Source organism: Myodes glareolus, chromosome 10 (genome assembly GCF_982192425.1).
Source record: "Myodes glareolus chromosome 10, mMyoGla1.1, whole genome shotgun sequence".
NCBI classification, from domain to species: domain Eukaryota; kingdom Metazoa; phylum Chordata; class Mammalia; order Rodentia; family Cricetidae; genus Myodes; species Myodes glareolus.
The window spans coordinates 5488595-5505352 of NC_142035.1; positions in this window are offsets into that span (position 1 = coordinate 5488595).

Below are 16758 nucleotides of genomic sequence, written 5' to 3' on the forward strand. Positions count from 1 at the left end.
ACTCCCAAAATAATCACACAGAAACTGTATTAATTGAATCACTGCTTGACCAATCACTTAAGTGTATTGCTAGCTAACTCTTACATCTATAATTAACCCATTTCCATTGTTTTCTATTTTATCACGATGTTGACTGAGGTTTCTGTCCCTCCCAGTCCCATAGTCTTTCAGTCCCAAAGAATGGACTTGGTACCTTTTTTGGCAAGGCAGTCACCTCTTGCTTGCTCTGTGTCTGGGTGATAACTGCAGACTGTGTCTTTCCTCTTCCCAGAGTTCTCCTGTTCTCCTCATCCCACTTATGCTTCCTGCCTGGTTACTGGCCAATCAGTGTTTTATTTAAAATACAAGTGACAGGGTACAGACCATTTTCCCACAACACCACAAGGCTTGTTACTTACCAGGAAGGTTCTGGCTGGCAGCTTGTGCCTTTCTCCACTGGCAGTTCCATGGCGTCACACTATTCTGCCTTCTTTCCCTGCCTAGCTGTTCTCTGCCCTATCACAGGCCAAGCCAGATTCTTTATTTTTTTAACCAATAAAAGCAACACATATACAGAAGCACCTCCAATACCATCTCTCTGTTGTACTTGAAGATCAGAATGTGGGCTCTTAGCTGCTCCAGTTAATGTGTCTGCAGCTTGTTGCCATGCTGCCTGCCATGATGAATTCTTAACCCTCTGAAACTGTGAGCCTAATTAAATGGTATTTTTTTATAAGCTGCCTTGGCTGCAGTGTTTTTTTTTCTTTTCATAGCAATAGAAAAGTAACTAATATAGAAGTTGGTTCCAGAGAGAACAATAGAGAGTGGGCTATTGCTGTCACAGGCCTGATTTTTGCTGTTTTATGGGGGAAATGTTTAAGAATTTGGAAGTTTGAACTAGCAGCTTGACTTCCAGTTAGCTTGGGTTTTTAAAGGCAAAAAACTCACTTGTGATGTATACAGGAAGACAGCTGTGAGCATGTGCAGTAAGCAAACTTGTGTACAGAAGTATAGAGATAACAATGAAATGATCAGTGGTTAGCTGTGAGCTCAGGGCTGTATAGAAATTTAAGGCTGGTTCAGAGACCAGTTTTACCCAGAAAAGTTTTAGCATTTAAAGTATCATTTAATACTTTTTATGAGACAGCATAGCTATAGTTCAGCAGCCCAGTACAATATTTTGGCAAAGAATGTGGCTTCTTTTTACCCTTGCCTTGAGACTCTGTCTGAGGGTGAATTGAGGCATCAGACTAATTTCCCTGGAGAGGATTTCAGAACAGCCTCATATTGAGTCTGCTGCATGGTAATTAGTAATCTTGCTCATGCAAGTCTACACTGAAAAAAGAGCACGTGAGGTGGGGTGGGGAGAAGTAGAAATGTGCAGTTTGAGGGAGAAGAGAGGCCTGCTCGTAAGTGGAAGAAAGGGAGTGTCGCCTTCAGGACATGTCTCCACCCAGCTAAGCCTCCGACTTATAAAAGGAAAGCCTGGGAACTTTCTGCTCTCACAATGTGATGACAGGCAGGAAAGACGGCTGCATGCATGACTGGAGCTAGGCTCCATCCCAAGCACACAGTCAGGCAGTGTCCTCTGCGTGGTCCTGGCTTTAAAGTCACAAAGGATTCCTGAGTAAGGAGTTGTGGAATCGTCCTTTGCCATGTAGGAGAGCTGCTGAGGCCAGGTATGAGGGAGGGGACTCTGAGGGGAGGCCCAGAGAGGCTGTTGTGTGACTGTGTGACAGGAGAGCCTGGGTTTGCATCGGAGCTGTGGGATGTCTGGCAGGGGACGCTGTATACAGGGAGTGGAAGCAAGAGAGAGAAGGGTGCTGCCGTTAGCAAAGCTGGAAAGTCAAACCCAGCTAAGTCCTTTGACATCAAACCTGGAGCTGTTGGGATGTGGAGTTTGTTCTGCTGGGTTTCCGTCTTGTTCAGGTGTAACACTTTCTCTCTATGCGCCCTTTCTATTGGAATGATAATATATAATTTGCTTTTGGATTTTACAGTTAATAGATTGCCTTGAATCTCAGAAGAGACTTTGGGCTTTAAAAAGAAATTCTACATGTGTGTCCATATGACAAACGGTATCAGATCCCCTGGAACTGGAGTTGCAGACAGTTGCGAGCTGCCATGTGGGGGCTGGGACTTGAACCTGGGTGCTCTGGAAGAGTAACCAATGCTCTTAACCGCTGAGCTGTCTCTCCAGACCAGGACTCTGGACTTTTAAACAGTGTTGAGACTGTGAAGCACTACCACGACTGTTGAAGTTGAACTGCATGCATTTTACATGATGAGATGATCCCAAGCCTACGGGTGCTACGAGAGCCATACACCTGTAAAGATGTCCACCTGCAGGTCTGTTAGCTTTCATGGTACTGAAGACGCCACCAAGATTGCCAAGGAATGGGCTCCAAACTGGAGGTTATCCCTGACCTTTGGTTCAGATACTTGGCAGTCGCTTCACTGTTTGGACCGCCTCTCCAGCCCACAACTGACTTAGAGCACAGGAGATTGATAGCACCAGTCTTGGGCAAGGAAACTGTAGGAATCCATGGGAGGAGGGCCTAGGCAGATGGGGTCACTGTGGCATGGGTGGGGTCTCCACCTGATGGAGAGGTCCTTTAGCGGTCTTTGCTTGGTTTATCCACCTATCCTTCATGGATTGGGATGAATTTAGTCACTTAACTATCTGTTGGGGGCAGGTGAGTTAACCCCAAAGCAGGTAGGAGGGGAACAAAATCAAGAAAAGCCCTGAGCTGTGCCGGGCCATCCTGGTGTTACAGTGGCCTCCAACAGGGCTCTGCTGAGGACCGTTAGCAAGAACTGCATTTCTTTTTTTTTATTTTTTATGGTTTATTTAACTTTATTTTATATTCATTGGTGTGAAGGTTTGAAGGTGTCCTGGAACTGGATTTTCAGACAGTTGTGAGCTGCCATGTGGGTGCTGGGAATTGAACCTGGGTCCTATTGGAAGAGCAGTGAGTGCTCTTAACCGCTGAGCCATCTCTCCAGCCCCCAAGAACTGCATTTCTGAGCTGGGCAGAGACCTAATGTTTTCAACTGCCCAAAGCACGGATGAATCAATCCATTTGGGGTTGTTAATCAACTGGCCAAAGGACTACACTCAAAGTAGGATCTTGGAGCCATACTAAAGGGACAGGAGGAACAATTATCCCATAAACAAGGTGTCATTTCCCTCTCCAAGCCCCTGCTGCAGTCTCTACCAGCCACAACCATGCAGCTTCCTGAAAGACTCAGAAAAGCCTTGCTTTCCCTACTCTTCTTTCTCTCTTTTCTAAGCATGCTTCCCCCAACCCTTTGGGCTTCACCTTTTCCCAAGGGCTCGTCTGCCCGGCAGCTGCCTCTCATACTTAACTCAGATGGCATGGCTGTCCCTCTCTCTCTTTTCTGTCTCGTTCCTCGGGGCAGCTGCTGAGATTCACACTTTGCCTGCTTTGAGATTTTTCTTTCAAACTCTGATAAGCTTGTCCTTAAACTTCCGTTTGAGTCAGTTCTTAAATCTTTTATTAATGAGACCAAAGAAAGAAAGAAAGAAAAAGAAAGAAAAAACCAAACCAAACCAAAATCAAAATCAAACCAAAACAAGACAAAAAAAAAAAAAAAAAAAAAAAAAAAAAAAGCTCCAGACTCCAGAGAGGACCCAATTTTCCCCAAAACAAGGGACAACCCTTCTAGGGCTCCCAGAACTTCCAGTTACACTGGGTTCTGTGTCAGAAAAGCTTGACTCTCAGCAGCATCCACTGCACCCAGTGTGCAGTGCCAGGGTCCCCTCCATCACGGAAGAGGACCCTTCCTACATAGAGGACTGGATTACAAGGTCACACAGACAAGAAGTCATGGCTGAGGTCAGGCCCCAGTGTGACCTTGACCCTACAGAAGGTTGAGGCCTTTTCCTGACAGCTCTGTGTACTTCACCTCAGCTGTCTAACTGCTTCCTCAGCCCTGAGAGGGAGGGTGATCGCTGGTGTGGAAAAGGAGACTGCTCGCTGTTTCCCTCGACTTGACACAAACTGGAGTTTTCCTGGGAAGAGGAACCTCGACCAAGGAACCGCCTCCATCAGATGACCTGTGGGTATATCCGGTGTGACTGTGTCTTGATTTATGGTTGATGTGGGGGGGGGCAGCTCACTGTGGATGGTGCCATCCCTGGGTAGGCGGTGCTGGGAGGTATAAGAAAGCAGGCTGAGCAAGCCAGTGGGCAGCATCCCTCTCCGGCCTCTGCTTCAGTGCCTGCCTCCAGACCTGAGCGTCTGCCTTTCTCTCCCCTTTCGTGATGAACTGGAAGCTGTATGATGCTGTGTGATACAACAAACCCTTTGCTCCCAAGTTGCTTTTGGTCATGGTGCTTGTTACAACAAAAAGCAAAATGAGAAATGAGACCTGAAACAAGGGAGGTTGAGGATAGGGTGTGTGTGTGTGTGTGTGTGTGTGTGTGTGTGTGTGTGTAGGACAATGAACGTCTCCAGTCCCTCCAGAGACTGTTTTCCTGCAGAGGCCACATCCTGGAAAATCCCTGGGCTTCAGCCACAAACTGCGAGAACTGAGAATCTCAGAACAAAGGAAGCCATTCTTTTCCAGTCCTTACACCAAAAGTCCAAAGTCAAGAGTGGGTGGGGATCTCTGAGCCTCTGGGAAAGGACATCACCAGCTCCTAACGCTCAACTGTCCCTTGGCTTAGGGCACTCCTATATGCATGTGACTTTCCCTCCTCTTCCTGGGTGCCACTTTCCCTTACCAAGACATCAGCCGGTTTGAGTCCACAGGCCCCAGTGTGACTTCACGGTACCCAAATTGTCCCAAAGCCGCTATTTCCATGTAAGCCCACATCTTGAAGCTCTCTAGACACGAAAATGGTGGGGAGTGGGGAGGGGGCACCATTTAATCCACTCCTGTGTCTGGTGCAACCTTTGAGAGATGATATATATTTTCTCTCCCCCTCTCTCTCCCTCTTCCGTGTTTGAAGTGAGTGCTCTGGGCCCCAGACTGATCCGAAAGCTCTCCCACCCACTGGGGACACGGCTGAGTTTAGATTTGGGTTGCAGGATGACATTTATGACCATGGAGCGGGCAGGGAGGGCTGTCAGGAGAGGCTTATGAAATATTCATACATGGCAATAATCTTCGTGGAGAGCAGCCGAGGCCAGGCTTCGTCCAGCACTGTTGACTTAGGGACACTGTTCATTATCTCCTGCCAAGGATAATAAACCTGCTCTAAGCCAGACCCTTCCTTCCCAAGCAGCTTGAAAACACAGCAGCCCATGGTCACATCTCCAGGGGGTCCCAACTTGCATGACACAGTGGCCACCATTGTCTCCACCTGGAAAGAAGCCTGAGCCCAGTAGGTGTGGGCCCCAAGTGTCTGTGTGTGCCTTCTGAGGGTATCTCCTCACTCAGTGGACAGATCTGTCGCCTCATCTCTGAAATGGGAGAAGACTCAGTCAGTAAAGAGCTGGCCTGTCACCACGGTGTGAGCTTGTAGTTTCACAGTGCCAAAGAGGCAGAAGCAGGCACATCCTTGGGGCTTGTGGACCAACTGTTTCAGCTGAATGAGGGAGCCGGGGTGGGGGATTCCTATTCAGACTCTCAGAAGTCTATGAGCAAGAATGGAGCAAGTGGTCATTCATTCATTCATTCATTCACTCATTCAGCTGTGCTTAGCTAGAAACACATGCCATGCCGGAGTATGTGGCTTTTCTCCCCGGATGCAAACTCCATGATTTGAGGTTATGGGCTCTGTGGTAGAGACCCACATCTTCTTGGGCAGGACAAGAGTCAGAGTTAGGGGAAACAGCGGCCAGGTCTAGGTTCCCGGAAGCACGGGTATTTTCCAGTGTGAACCCAGACTCCTTCTTCTGCTCTGGGATTCTAGCTGTCCAGGGGAGTCCTGATAGGCGTCTGCCTCCACCCTTCATGGAAGAGTCCCTGGGTGGGTCTTCATCCAACAGGATGTGTGAGCCCCTAGGGGAGCGGATGGTGGCTTTGTAGGGGCCAGCATAGCATTCAAATGCTGCAGAAGGAAACCAGAACTGGCAAGCCTCACTGTAGCCACAGGCTTGGAATCTCTCCAGAACTTTCTAGAAGGCTCAGTGGATAAGTGCTCTCAGTGGGGTTTCATGACATAGAGGTGCAGCTCTTCCCCCCAAAGTGACAAATGTCGGGCAAGTCTGGGTACCTATGCCACCAGAAGGACTCAGGGACCTCACTGCAGGAGTCAAGGAGCTTAGGGGTACCAGAACCCACTGCCATCTCATGCCAGAACTTTCCCAGCTAACATTATGGAAGGTTCAAAGCAGGAGGCTGTGAACTGGAAGATCAGCCTTGCACTTCCTTGGAGCCCCAGCCCCAGCCCCTGGCTGGCCAGGAGAGCAGGCTGCAGAGGGGTCCAGGCACAGACTACCAAGGAGGCAGACAGCCACCCCTTCTCATCACGAAGGGCTCATATCTCCGGTGTTGCACACCCATCAGTCAGGGATTCTGCCGAGTTTTATCATTGTCTCATTCCCTTTAAAGGTCAGGGACAGGCTGAGACAGAGGCAGGCCTCCAGTACCAGCCAGCAGCACTGAAAGAGGCGGATCTAACCTGCCAGGGACTCGTCCATCACTGCTTGTAGCTGGTCTGCGGTAATGAAGGCAACTCTCTCCCCGCTCCTAATCAATGTCTGTCTGCCATCTCTGTCAATAACTGCTGGCTGTCCAATCTCATCCCCGACAAAAAGGCACTGGGGGTCTCCTGAAGATACTTCGCGTGGTTCAGTGCTGCCTGGCTGGGCTGGAATTAAGTTGACTCTTGCTAATGAAACTGACTCCCAGAGTCTCTGCGGGTGGAGGCAGGGGATTCAGCAGCGGAGCTGAGAGGAGCAGTAATAGTCAGGCAGTTGAACGTGCAGTCTTCACTTAGATGACAGGTTCGAGGTGCTTCTGGTTCCTGTAGGAAGCAGCATCTGCCTGAGTGGTTGCAGTGAGGACAGGCCTGGCCTTTGGGTGCTTTCCAGCTGCTGTTGGAGAAAGCTAACATTTAGAGGCTCTAGAACTTACCTGTGGTACCCAAGCATCTAAGCCGCAGCTGGAGGCTGAGCAACCTGCGTCATCTTGTCTGAGGGTCCAGCAGCAGGAGGAAGCTGGAGACACGCCACCGCAGCAAAAGGCAGCTCTCCCTTGTTGAACTGAATCTTCTTTCCACACATTCCCAGAGGCTTCCATCATTAGGGTCTTTCCAGGTCTCACCTTCACTATGTAGCCAAGCTCACCTTTCCCGCACCCTCTGGCCGAGGGAGGTAGGGAGACAGGAATCCACATTGACAACTACTGTTTGTGGCTGAACCCAGCAGCCCACATTGGGCTGGGCAAACAGGACTATGTGATGAGGGCAGTCTCCCTGCCCCCAATGTACATGGTGACACCTTTGTTCTCCAGGACCTTGGAAGAGTTTCTCTGGCCACACCCATGGGTCTCAAGGGACTGTTGCAGGATTCCTGCTGGATTCTTACAGGACCTTTGAAAGCCAACTTGTTCGAGACAATTGGCTTTTCAAACAACGTCCATTACCATCTCTGTTGGTGAGAAGAAACACCATGGCCGAGAGAACTCCTAGGAAAGAGAGGATTTAAATTGGGGGGCTGGCTTCCAGTTTCAGAGGGTTTGTCTGTGGTCATCATGGCAAGGAGCAGACAGGCATGGCCCTGGTGCAGTAGCGAGAGAGAGAGAGAGAGAGAGAGAGAGAGAGAGAGACCGCCTGGGTTTGGCCTGAGTCTTTGAAACCTCAAAGCCCAAGCAGTCACACACCTCCAGCAAGACCACACCTCCTAACCTCCCCAACCAGTTCTACCAACTGGGGACCAAACCTTCAAACTTGGGGGGAACCTTCTTCTCATTCAAACCACAATTACTAACAGTGCCTCCCACCGTATTTAGTGGCTACTGTTGGTGACCTGCAGGATGGGTACTTCAGATAAGGAAGTAAGGCCAGAGAGGCAAATGAGGCTGCCCCATATCACACAGCTGGTCCATGTCAGGAAGAAGTGACTCCCACTCTCAGCCATGAACCTTCCCCCCCCCACCAATTTCAGAGCATGGCGTCTAAGCCTGAGGAGGGTTGTAGATGTGGACACACAGTCGGGAGAATGAAACACGCAGGAATGCTGCTCCTTGTGGGGGTCGCCGTTCCACGCCACCCACCACCCACGAGTTCCATATTGTCCTAGGGGTTAAAACACAAGACGCACACACAGATACAGAGTTCCAGTCATCCTCAAGAAGAGAATGCCCAATTTATTCAACTTAATCCAGGGTTAAATACTTTTGGCCCCAGTAAAGAAAAACTCCTCCCACCCAGAGGGTGCTGGGGAAACTGGCGCCTGTGAGAGCTTCTCCTCAGGCAGGTGGTCGAGGGTGCAAGGCAATGTCAGACAGGGTAGATGGGCCTTGGTGCCTGAGCTTCTTTTAGGCAGGTTGAGAAATTACCATTTTAAAGTAAAATAGAGCCCTCAGGCTATTGTACCAGGCTGTAGCAGAAGCAAGCATGGAACTTAGCAGGAAGCTTAGCTGGTTAGCGTAAACATTACTTGCATCCTGTGTTTTGGCCTCTGGAACAGGGAAGACAGGGCCCTACAGCTCCTTAACACCTTGAAAGCCAGCGCTATACTGAGCTGGTCCTTATGCCCTGTTCCAAACTTTCTACGTAACTAAGGACGCCCCTGAGCTCTGGTCCCCCTTTCTCTGCCTCAGCCTGTGCTATCAGGCCTGGTTTACCCAGTGCTGGGGATCGAACTCAGTCCTTCTGCATGCTAGGCAAGGGTTCTACCCATAAGTCACATTTCCAGTTTTTCTTTCACATTTCCTCATCTCTGAATTTGGATTCATCTTCAGCCAGTGCCTCAGAGTTCAACTGGTGGAGAACACTCTCTTCTAATGAGTCTGGCCCCAAAGATGTTCCTTTCCATTTCTGACAGGGCTGAATGACCTTTCTGCAAAAGGGTCAGAGAGTTCGGACTCTGTGAACCAAACAAGCTTGGTTCCAATCTCCCAAAGCTGGTCACCATCTTAATGTGACAGAAGCTCTGGGCATGGGGTGAGTAAGCAGATGTGACTGTTCTCACACAATGTTTGTATAAACGAGGGTCATGGACCATAGTTGACATCTGCACAAGGCACCTTGGATGCATTGGCTGCAGAGCTAACAATTGTCAGCATCCATTCAGAGGCACTGGGTGCTGGGTACCAAGCGCTGTGCTCCTGCTCCACCACCCCATCTGACCTTCCCTTCAGCTATTTCAGTGTGAGGACTGCACTGTGATCCCGATGAGAAAACAGGTTCAGAGAAGTCACAGCACCTCTCTTGTGCTCCTCAGCCGTGCGTGAAGAGTGGGAACTGGGTGACGCTGTGGTCAACTCTGACACGGGGGTAGGCCCAGCCCTCGCCTGGGGCTCCTTAGGTGTCTGACTCTTATTTCCATCCAACATAACCTCACACTGTCAAATTGGTCAGGTCTCAGGTGACACTGAGTGAGACAGCCCGCTACGTGCTTCTGAGAAAAGAGCCACCTAAACTTTGCAAAGTGAGAATCTTAGGCAGATGAGAATAAGGGAAGCAAAGGGCCTGGGACTGTGGGTAAGCCTGACGTCCACAGAGCCCCCAACTCCACCCCAAGCTCTATAGAAACTGAAGGTAATGCCTGTGGACCCGCGGGAGGCAGGAATCCCAGGTCATGCTCCCCGACTGGCCAGTTGAAAGCTAGCCTGACTGCCGGTGCCTGGGGTAAGAGGTAGCTCAGCACTTGGGCTATAGTTAATCGCGCCAGTTGAGAGTAAGACCACTACCACATTTTAAAGGCAAATTTGAAGCAAACTTTAATTAAATACTGGTCCAGTTGATGAATTCTGGCCAGGTCCCACATCTGGGCTCCCAGAAAATGGCCACAAGTCATGTTTCCCAGAGGCTTAAATAGGCAAAAGCATGGGGCCAAAGTATTTCCCATCAGATCCAAAGTGTGTACCTCCCACTCACAACCAATCAGGGGCAATAGTACATCCAGGGTTTCCCACCCACACACTTCCTGCCCACGTGTGATCAAGTGCATTCAGTGTAGATGAGGTAAACAAACTTGTTTAGGGAGTGGAACACAATAGCGGCCAGCCTTTCAGGAAGTATCTGCCCTTGGGCAAGGAGCAACTGCTTAGAGGCCTTTTTGTTTTAAGGATCTCCTAGGCGCAATAATTAAAACTTAAAACGTGACTTTGACTTTCTCAAATTGAGTGTTTTCCGGTTTGATTTGTTCCAGGCTCCACAGCCAGGCCAGCAATGACTATCAATAGTCCCAGGCCCGACCTTCCAGAAGCTCGGGTTCTCTAGAACAGTCTCAGACAGGAAATAATGGTTCCCTGTGGTGGTGGCGGTGGCGGCAGACTCTCTCGAACTGGGAAGAGTACAGAGAAAGGGCACATGGGCAAGTCTTTGTCTCCAAGAAGGCTGGTGGCCATCGGCTGTTTTTGCTTCTTCTGTAGCCTGAGAGGCCACTGGACAAGCCAGCGTGTGGGCTCTGGGGCCACATCTCCGCTTTGTCATTGACTAGCTTTCTCTGGCCAGATTATTTTCTCCTCTGTGCCTCAGTTTCCCCATTGTTAAAATGTATGTAATCTATCTAAGTGAATTTCCTGAGCGTTAATTGGCAAGATTGCACGGAGAGCTTCCTCTCCCAGGGACATGGCCGACGGTATCTGAGTGTTCTTGTTCTCTCCAATCCCCAGTTGGTACTCACGGTGGGTCCTCTGCTGCCCCAGGCTGTAGAATAAAGGGTGCCCGATCCCTGACTCAGACCGGTCTGTGATTTCAAGAGGTAAACGCTCTGAAGAACCAACGGCCCTGGTGTGCGAGGAATGACTGGGTTCAGAGTTTAGGACGTGCAGTACAGGAGGAGGAGAGAGCAGATGCCTCGGCCTTGCTCCTGCTGTGAGAGAGAATGCCTGCTGTTCTGTGGGAGCTCTGCTGTGAGACTCTCACTGGAGCCCCCAACCGGTGTGAATAAGTTGTACTCTGCCTCTAGCCAAGTAGTCTTCCCATGAGAGGGTGTGGGAGTCGTGGGGGCTCTCTGTGTCTGTTGAGAGGGTCATGTGACTGGTTCCACTCTAGGTTGCTATCATGAGAACACGTCAGTTTTACCAGGTGTTGTCTCTTTTTTTAATATTTATTTGTGATTTCTATATGTATGTGTGTGTGCCTGCGTTAATTTATGCATACCGTGGGCACACAGGATCCTCCGGAGGCCAGAAGGGATCCGGTCCTTTGAAACAGTGTCGTCGGGGTTGGGAGCCATTGTGCGGATGCTGGGAACCAAGTCAGGTCCTCTGCGAAAGCCACAAGCCACCTCTCTGGCCTCCAGCTGTGGTCTTCTCTGTTGAGGGAATCGCTCAGATGGCATTATTTTTTTTTAACCTTTGAGTCTATTACCATCTTGTATAATGCTTTTCTCATGTGGGCCCTATGATATCTGCTCAGATTACAAACTGATTATTGGACAATGATGCTTAAATGCCTAGAACTGCCCCCAAGAGACAGGGAGTCTGTCTTTGCTGAATACATCTTCAGTCCTTTACCAGGAAGTGACTGGTTCTGTCTTCCTTCTTGTCTCTACTTCCTGCTAGCGTAGACTCTGGGGGTCAGGTGGAAGTGAGAGCTGAGGGTTTCCTTGGGTTTCTTCGTAGCATGTGCCTACGCCTCTAGAGGCACACAGCCATCAGGAGCCTGCTGTAATTCACAATGCTGCCATGGACTCTCTCTTGCCCTGCTCTTAGCCTACTTCCGGGAAACTTCTCTTCCGGGTTTTCTCTGAGGCTTTTGGTTAGCTGTGGTTCACTGGAATTCAGTGAACGCGTCTATCTTTTTTTTTTTTTTTTTTTAAACTCAGACTTTTCACACTGGGCAAGGTCAGATGAAGACAGCTTTGCAAGTAGAGTCACCCAGGAACAGAGCAATGACAGTTTTCCCAAGCTGAGGCTCTGTCCCCTCCAGGGAGGCTGGGTGGCGTCTCCGGGGAGACTCTAGGCTGTGGGCTTTCAAAGGAACCCGAGCTGATGAAGGGGTTATGGAAATACACTGAGTTAAAATGCTGCCAGGCTCTCCCACAAACGCTTACTCTCTGGCATTCCGCAAACCTGAGCGGGATTTCCAGAATCCTGGAAAAGCTGATCTGGGCAGTTTGTTATTTTTATCAAAACTGGTGGGATAGAGAGCAACCCGTTCTTGCTGATATTCCTGTGACTTCCTGAAGCTGAATCCCTGTCTGTGAGGGTAACATAGAATTTACCCTTTAAATAATTTATGTGTTTAACAAAAAAAGGAGTCGAGACATGCAGCCTGGAAGGGGTATGTCCTATATAATTCTAACTTCGTGTTTCTCCGGGAAGGGTAACGTTAGAGACACCGCAAGGAGGTTAGTGACTGACCTCAAGTGCAGGGTCAGCCCTGTCCTCCCAGGGGACTGTCATTGGTAGGGTGGAGGCCTCTCCCTAGGTCACAGAGTGCATGATGGGGTGGAGGTGGGGCTGAAGACATAATTTCCATTCCTCTCTCAGGTTTGAGAATCTGCCCAGTGGTGTCCCTTTTTCTTCCCTCATTGGTCCCCAGGGAGTCTGGGTGCAGAAGGTAACTTGCCTTTATGGAAAAGTCATAGGCTTTTGATGTATTATTCAGAGTACCAATCAATGCCAGAGCCTATCCGTTCTCCACTGGTCCCCCAGCTGGGGCTTCTGGTGTTTGCGACGCAAATCTGAAACATTTGTCTGGCTGCAGCCTAAGTCCCTGGCCCTGGCTGCCAGAGAGAAACACGAACCCATCATCTACTTGCTAGGCTGTTGTGGCCTCTGAGCCTGTGGTCATCAGGAGAAGAAACTGCTTCTCCCAGCCTCAGATGAAAGGAAAGGCGCTTAGGCTTCCCTGTGCTCTGTCTCCCTGCCTAGAAGCAGCTGTGATCAAACGGGAAGCGCTTGGAAGTCAGAAGTGGCTGTCAGGGACTTGCCAGATCCCCAGAGTGCCCCAGATGCCTGGAGTCATTAGATACTAAGGACCTCAGAGCCTGGACCCCGTCCTGTGCTTGCTGTCCCCGAGCTGTTGGACTGTGGCTGAATCACCTAGTCCAGTCACTAAGAGGAAGCCGAGGCCTGCGTAGCCTGCTCTCCTCAAGCACAGAGACTAGCTGGTGGGAACACTGGCACCCTGTGCCGGGCCAGGCTGAGTAGCTACGGGAGGCTGTGCGGTGGGGAGCCAGCACCTCAGAACATTGCTGGAGCATTTGGGTCTCCAGGATTGAGTTTCCTGAGGGGTGATCAGCCTTCCCTCTGGGGACACAGCAGACATGGGCTTTCATGTAGCAGGTGTTGATACCACCTGCTAGTACTTTTGACTATCTGCATTAATACTGCTATTAATAATAGAGGCTGACATTTATTAAGCACTCGGAATATGTCAGGTACTGCCGTGAGTGTTCCTTGCGTGTTTAACCCTCACCAGAGCACGCAGGAGCTGCGGCGATGATCTGCATTGCACGTGCAAGGAAACAGAAACGGCAGCGAGTCCACAGCACAGAGACGCAACCGAGTAACATCTGTGCGTACGTGGGGAATAAGGAAATGTGTTCCACTCCACCCTCCCAGAAGGAGAGTGTGAGGCCAATACCGTCATCTCTACAGGACCCAGAATTAGGAAGAGACACGAATGTTGGACATGTCTAGGAGGACTTATCTAGATTGGGTTCACTGGGATGGAAAGACCCACCCTAAGCATGGGCAGCCCCTTTCCAGGCACTAGGGTCTTAGACTTCATACAAAGGGAGAAAGGAGCTGAGCACCAGCACGTACAGCTCTGCTTTCTGATTGCAGCTGCCTGTGACCTATTACCGTGTGGTCACTGCTGAGACCTCCATGCTGGACCAACTGGACCTCAAACTGAGCCAAAAGGAATCCTTCCTGCCTTAAGTGGCTTTTGTCAGGTCTTTTGTTCAGCATTGCAATAAGTAACCACACAAAGACATCAGCAGCAGCCACTTAAACGTCTCGCTTTTGCCAGGCGGTGGTGGCGCACACCTTTAATCCAAGCCCTCGGGAGGCAGAGGCAGGCGGATCTCTGAGTTCAAGGCCAACCTGGTCTACAAAGTGAGTTCTAGGACAGCCAGGGCTACACAGAGAAACCCTGTCTCGGAAAAATAAAAGAAACTGATAGATGTTGATGATAGAGGGAGGGAGGGAGGGAGGGAGGGAGGGAGGGAGGGAGGGAGGGAGGGAGGGAGGGAGGGAGGGAGGGAGGGAAGGAGAGAGAGAAAGAGAGAGAGAGAGAGAGAGAGAGAGAGAGAGAGAGAGAGAGAGAAAATTCCCACTCACTATTTGACTGTGATTGGCGGTAGGAGGCCAGGGTGTAGGTAGGGGAAGCACTGACCACTGCTCACTACTTAGTTACTGCTGTTTACCTAGCATGCAGCTCTGCCCACTGCATGCTGAAGAGGGACCAGTTCCCTAGGCGGGAATGGGGCTTTCTGGTGCCTCCCGACCTGGTTGCGGGTTGCATCACGATGTGATGATTGGCACATTACTCTGATCTCCTCCTGTGCCGTGACAGTATGGTGCTGGTTTGCTCTGATCGCTGTATCATGGCGTTAGCCAGACAACCTGCTACTGTAAGGTCCTGCTGAATGCCTGTGTGATGTGGTCTGTATGCCCACAGTGCAGCATGGCTGACTCAGTTTCCCCTCACCTTCACTGTAGGTATTGAGATCTAGAACCCAGAACTGCAAAGGCAGCTAGTGCCTCCCACCCTTTGACCTGTAACCTCCCACCCTTGACCTATGACCTCCCACCCCTTGACCTGTGGCTTCCCCTCTGCCTCTGCCCTCTGCTCTCCTGGGCATCCCTTCTCTATCTGCGGATGAAAGGCTCTAATAAGACACCAGAGAGAATACTGAGACTTAGCCACAGCAACTGCATCTCCCTCCATCAGCCACCATGTGACTGTTGCTGCCAGGGTCTCTGAAATTCAGACTAGAGTTGTCTCTGCTGCTCCTGACCTTTGACACATATTCCCACACCAGAGCCAGACAGCCGAGCTCTTCGTGAAGCATCCACCGTGGGGGTAGCCCTGACACTTGCCTCTCGGTGGGGATGTAGAAGGATCCCTGGTGCTAGCCTCTCGGCTCCAGCCAGACCCAGCTGCGGCTCTTTCTGGTCCTCGTAGTTCAGATTCTGGCGCCACCCAGTTCCCCCCAGGCTGTGCAACATTTCCACAGTGTGGATTGGAACGGTTCTCCCCAAGTCTGAAACCCACCAAAGCCAGCAAAAGACAGAACTCCTTGCTTCTGGGTCCCAGGGCCCACTGTTTCTGTGTTGGAGTTACCTCTGCGATCCCCTCAAAGCCGTCTCGGGAATCGTGGGAGGCAGGAGAGGAAACTCTCTTTTGGTGTCAATTTCAATAGCAAATTTCAATATGTTTCATTTTTTAAAAAAAAATCACATCTATTTCCTTAGTGCTGGGGTGGGGCAGTAAATGTCAGAGTATACATATGGAGGTCATGGGACAACTTGTGGGACGTGGTTCTCTCCTTCCACCACGTGGGTCCCAAGTGCTTTTACCCACTGAGCCATCCACTGGTCCTTCAATTGATGTCTTGGCTCCTTATCAGTGCTTGGTCCCTCTGGACCAATGGACAGATGTGGACTGGGTTCTGAGGAAAGTGCTGGCTGGATGGGGTTGGCTACATTGGTTAGGAGCCATCATTTGCTGATGGAAGTCAAACAGGGACCTGGGGCGCATACCCCCAAACCTAGTGCTCCTGTTTCCAGCACTGGAGAGTGGGAGTATGTCTCTGAAGCACCATCAGCCACTTTCCCCAAGGGTACCAAATGGCCCTTGGTTACAGACATCACAGCAGAAAGAAGTGAGCTGAACTTCCCAGCTTCTAACTCCAGTCCCCAATCCATGTCCAGCTGGCTCCACCAAAGTGCTGACCCCAAGCAGTGCGTGGTCAGCTGCATCACTGCTTCATGTCGACTCCACGGTTTGAAGTCTCTCTCGCTCTTTTGTCTTTCAGATTTATTGACTCCCTGTCCCAGGCTCTGAAATCACCCATGTGAGATAGTTAGTGACAACCATGCTAATTAAGCCAATTAAGATTTTAAGAATCCTTTAATGACAGCCAGACCACGAGTAGGCAAACGCGACGCCCGCAAAGTGTCTCTTGGTGCTGAAGTTCAGGGGTGCAGTTTTTTTCAAGACAAAAACCATAAAACCCACAGTTCCATCAGTGTTCAAGGGAGGTTGCATCAGTGTTAGGGGGGTTGGGGTAACCTCGTAACATCTGCCATTTTGCAGAGCTTAGCAGTATTTTCCAGACACAACATGACAATTATTTTTGATTTACACTTCCTCTAGTTATTTTGGTTTTAGGTTTTAGCTTGCACAAACATTAATTATTTTGGTTAATACATCTGGACCATGGTTAGGGTCACGGACAGTCCCCAAAGCACTGCCAAGGCGGATGTGGCTACTGAGGGGTGGAAGGCTGAGACGGCAGACATGAAGTGGAGTCAGGGGAAGATGGTGTCACCTTAGCCACTCTAGCCCAAACCACCTGGGTAGCACAGGCTGTTCCACCTCCATCACACTCTCCTCCAGCAAGTGCTCCCTCAGGTATCAAAGTGGAAGAAGTCACAGACGTGTCCGTATGTCTTTCCGCACAGGGGCTCCTTTCCAGCCTGAGTCTTAACATTGAAGGATCACTTTTCTTT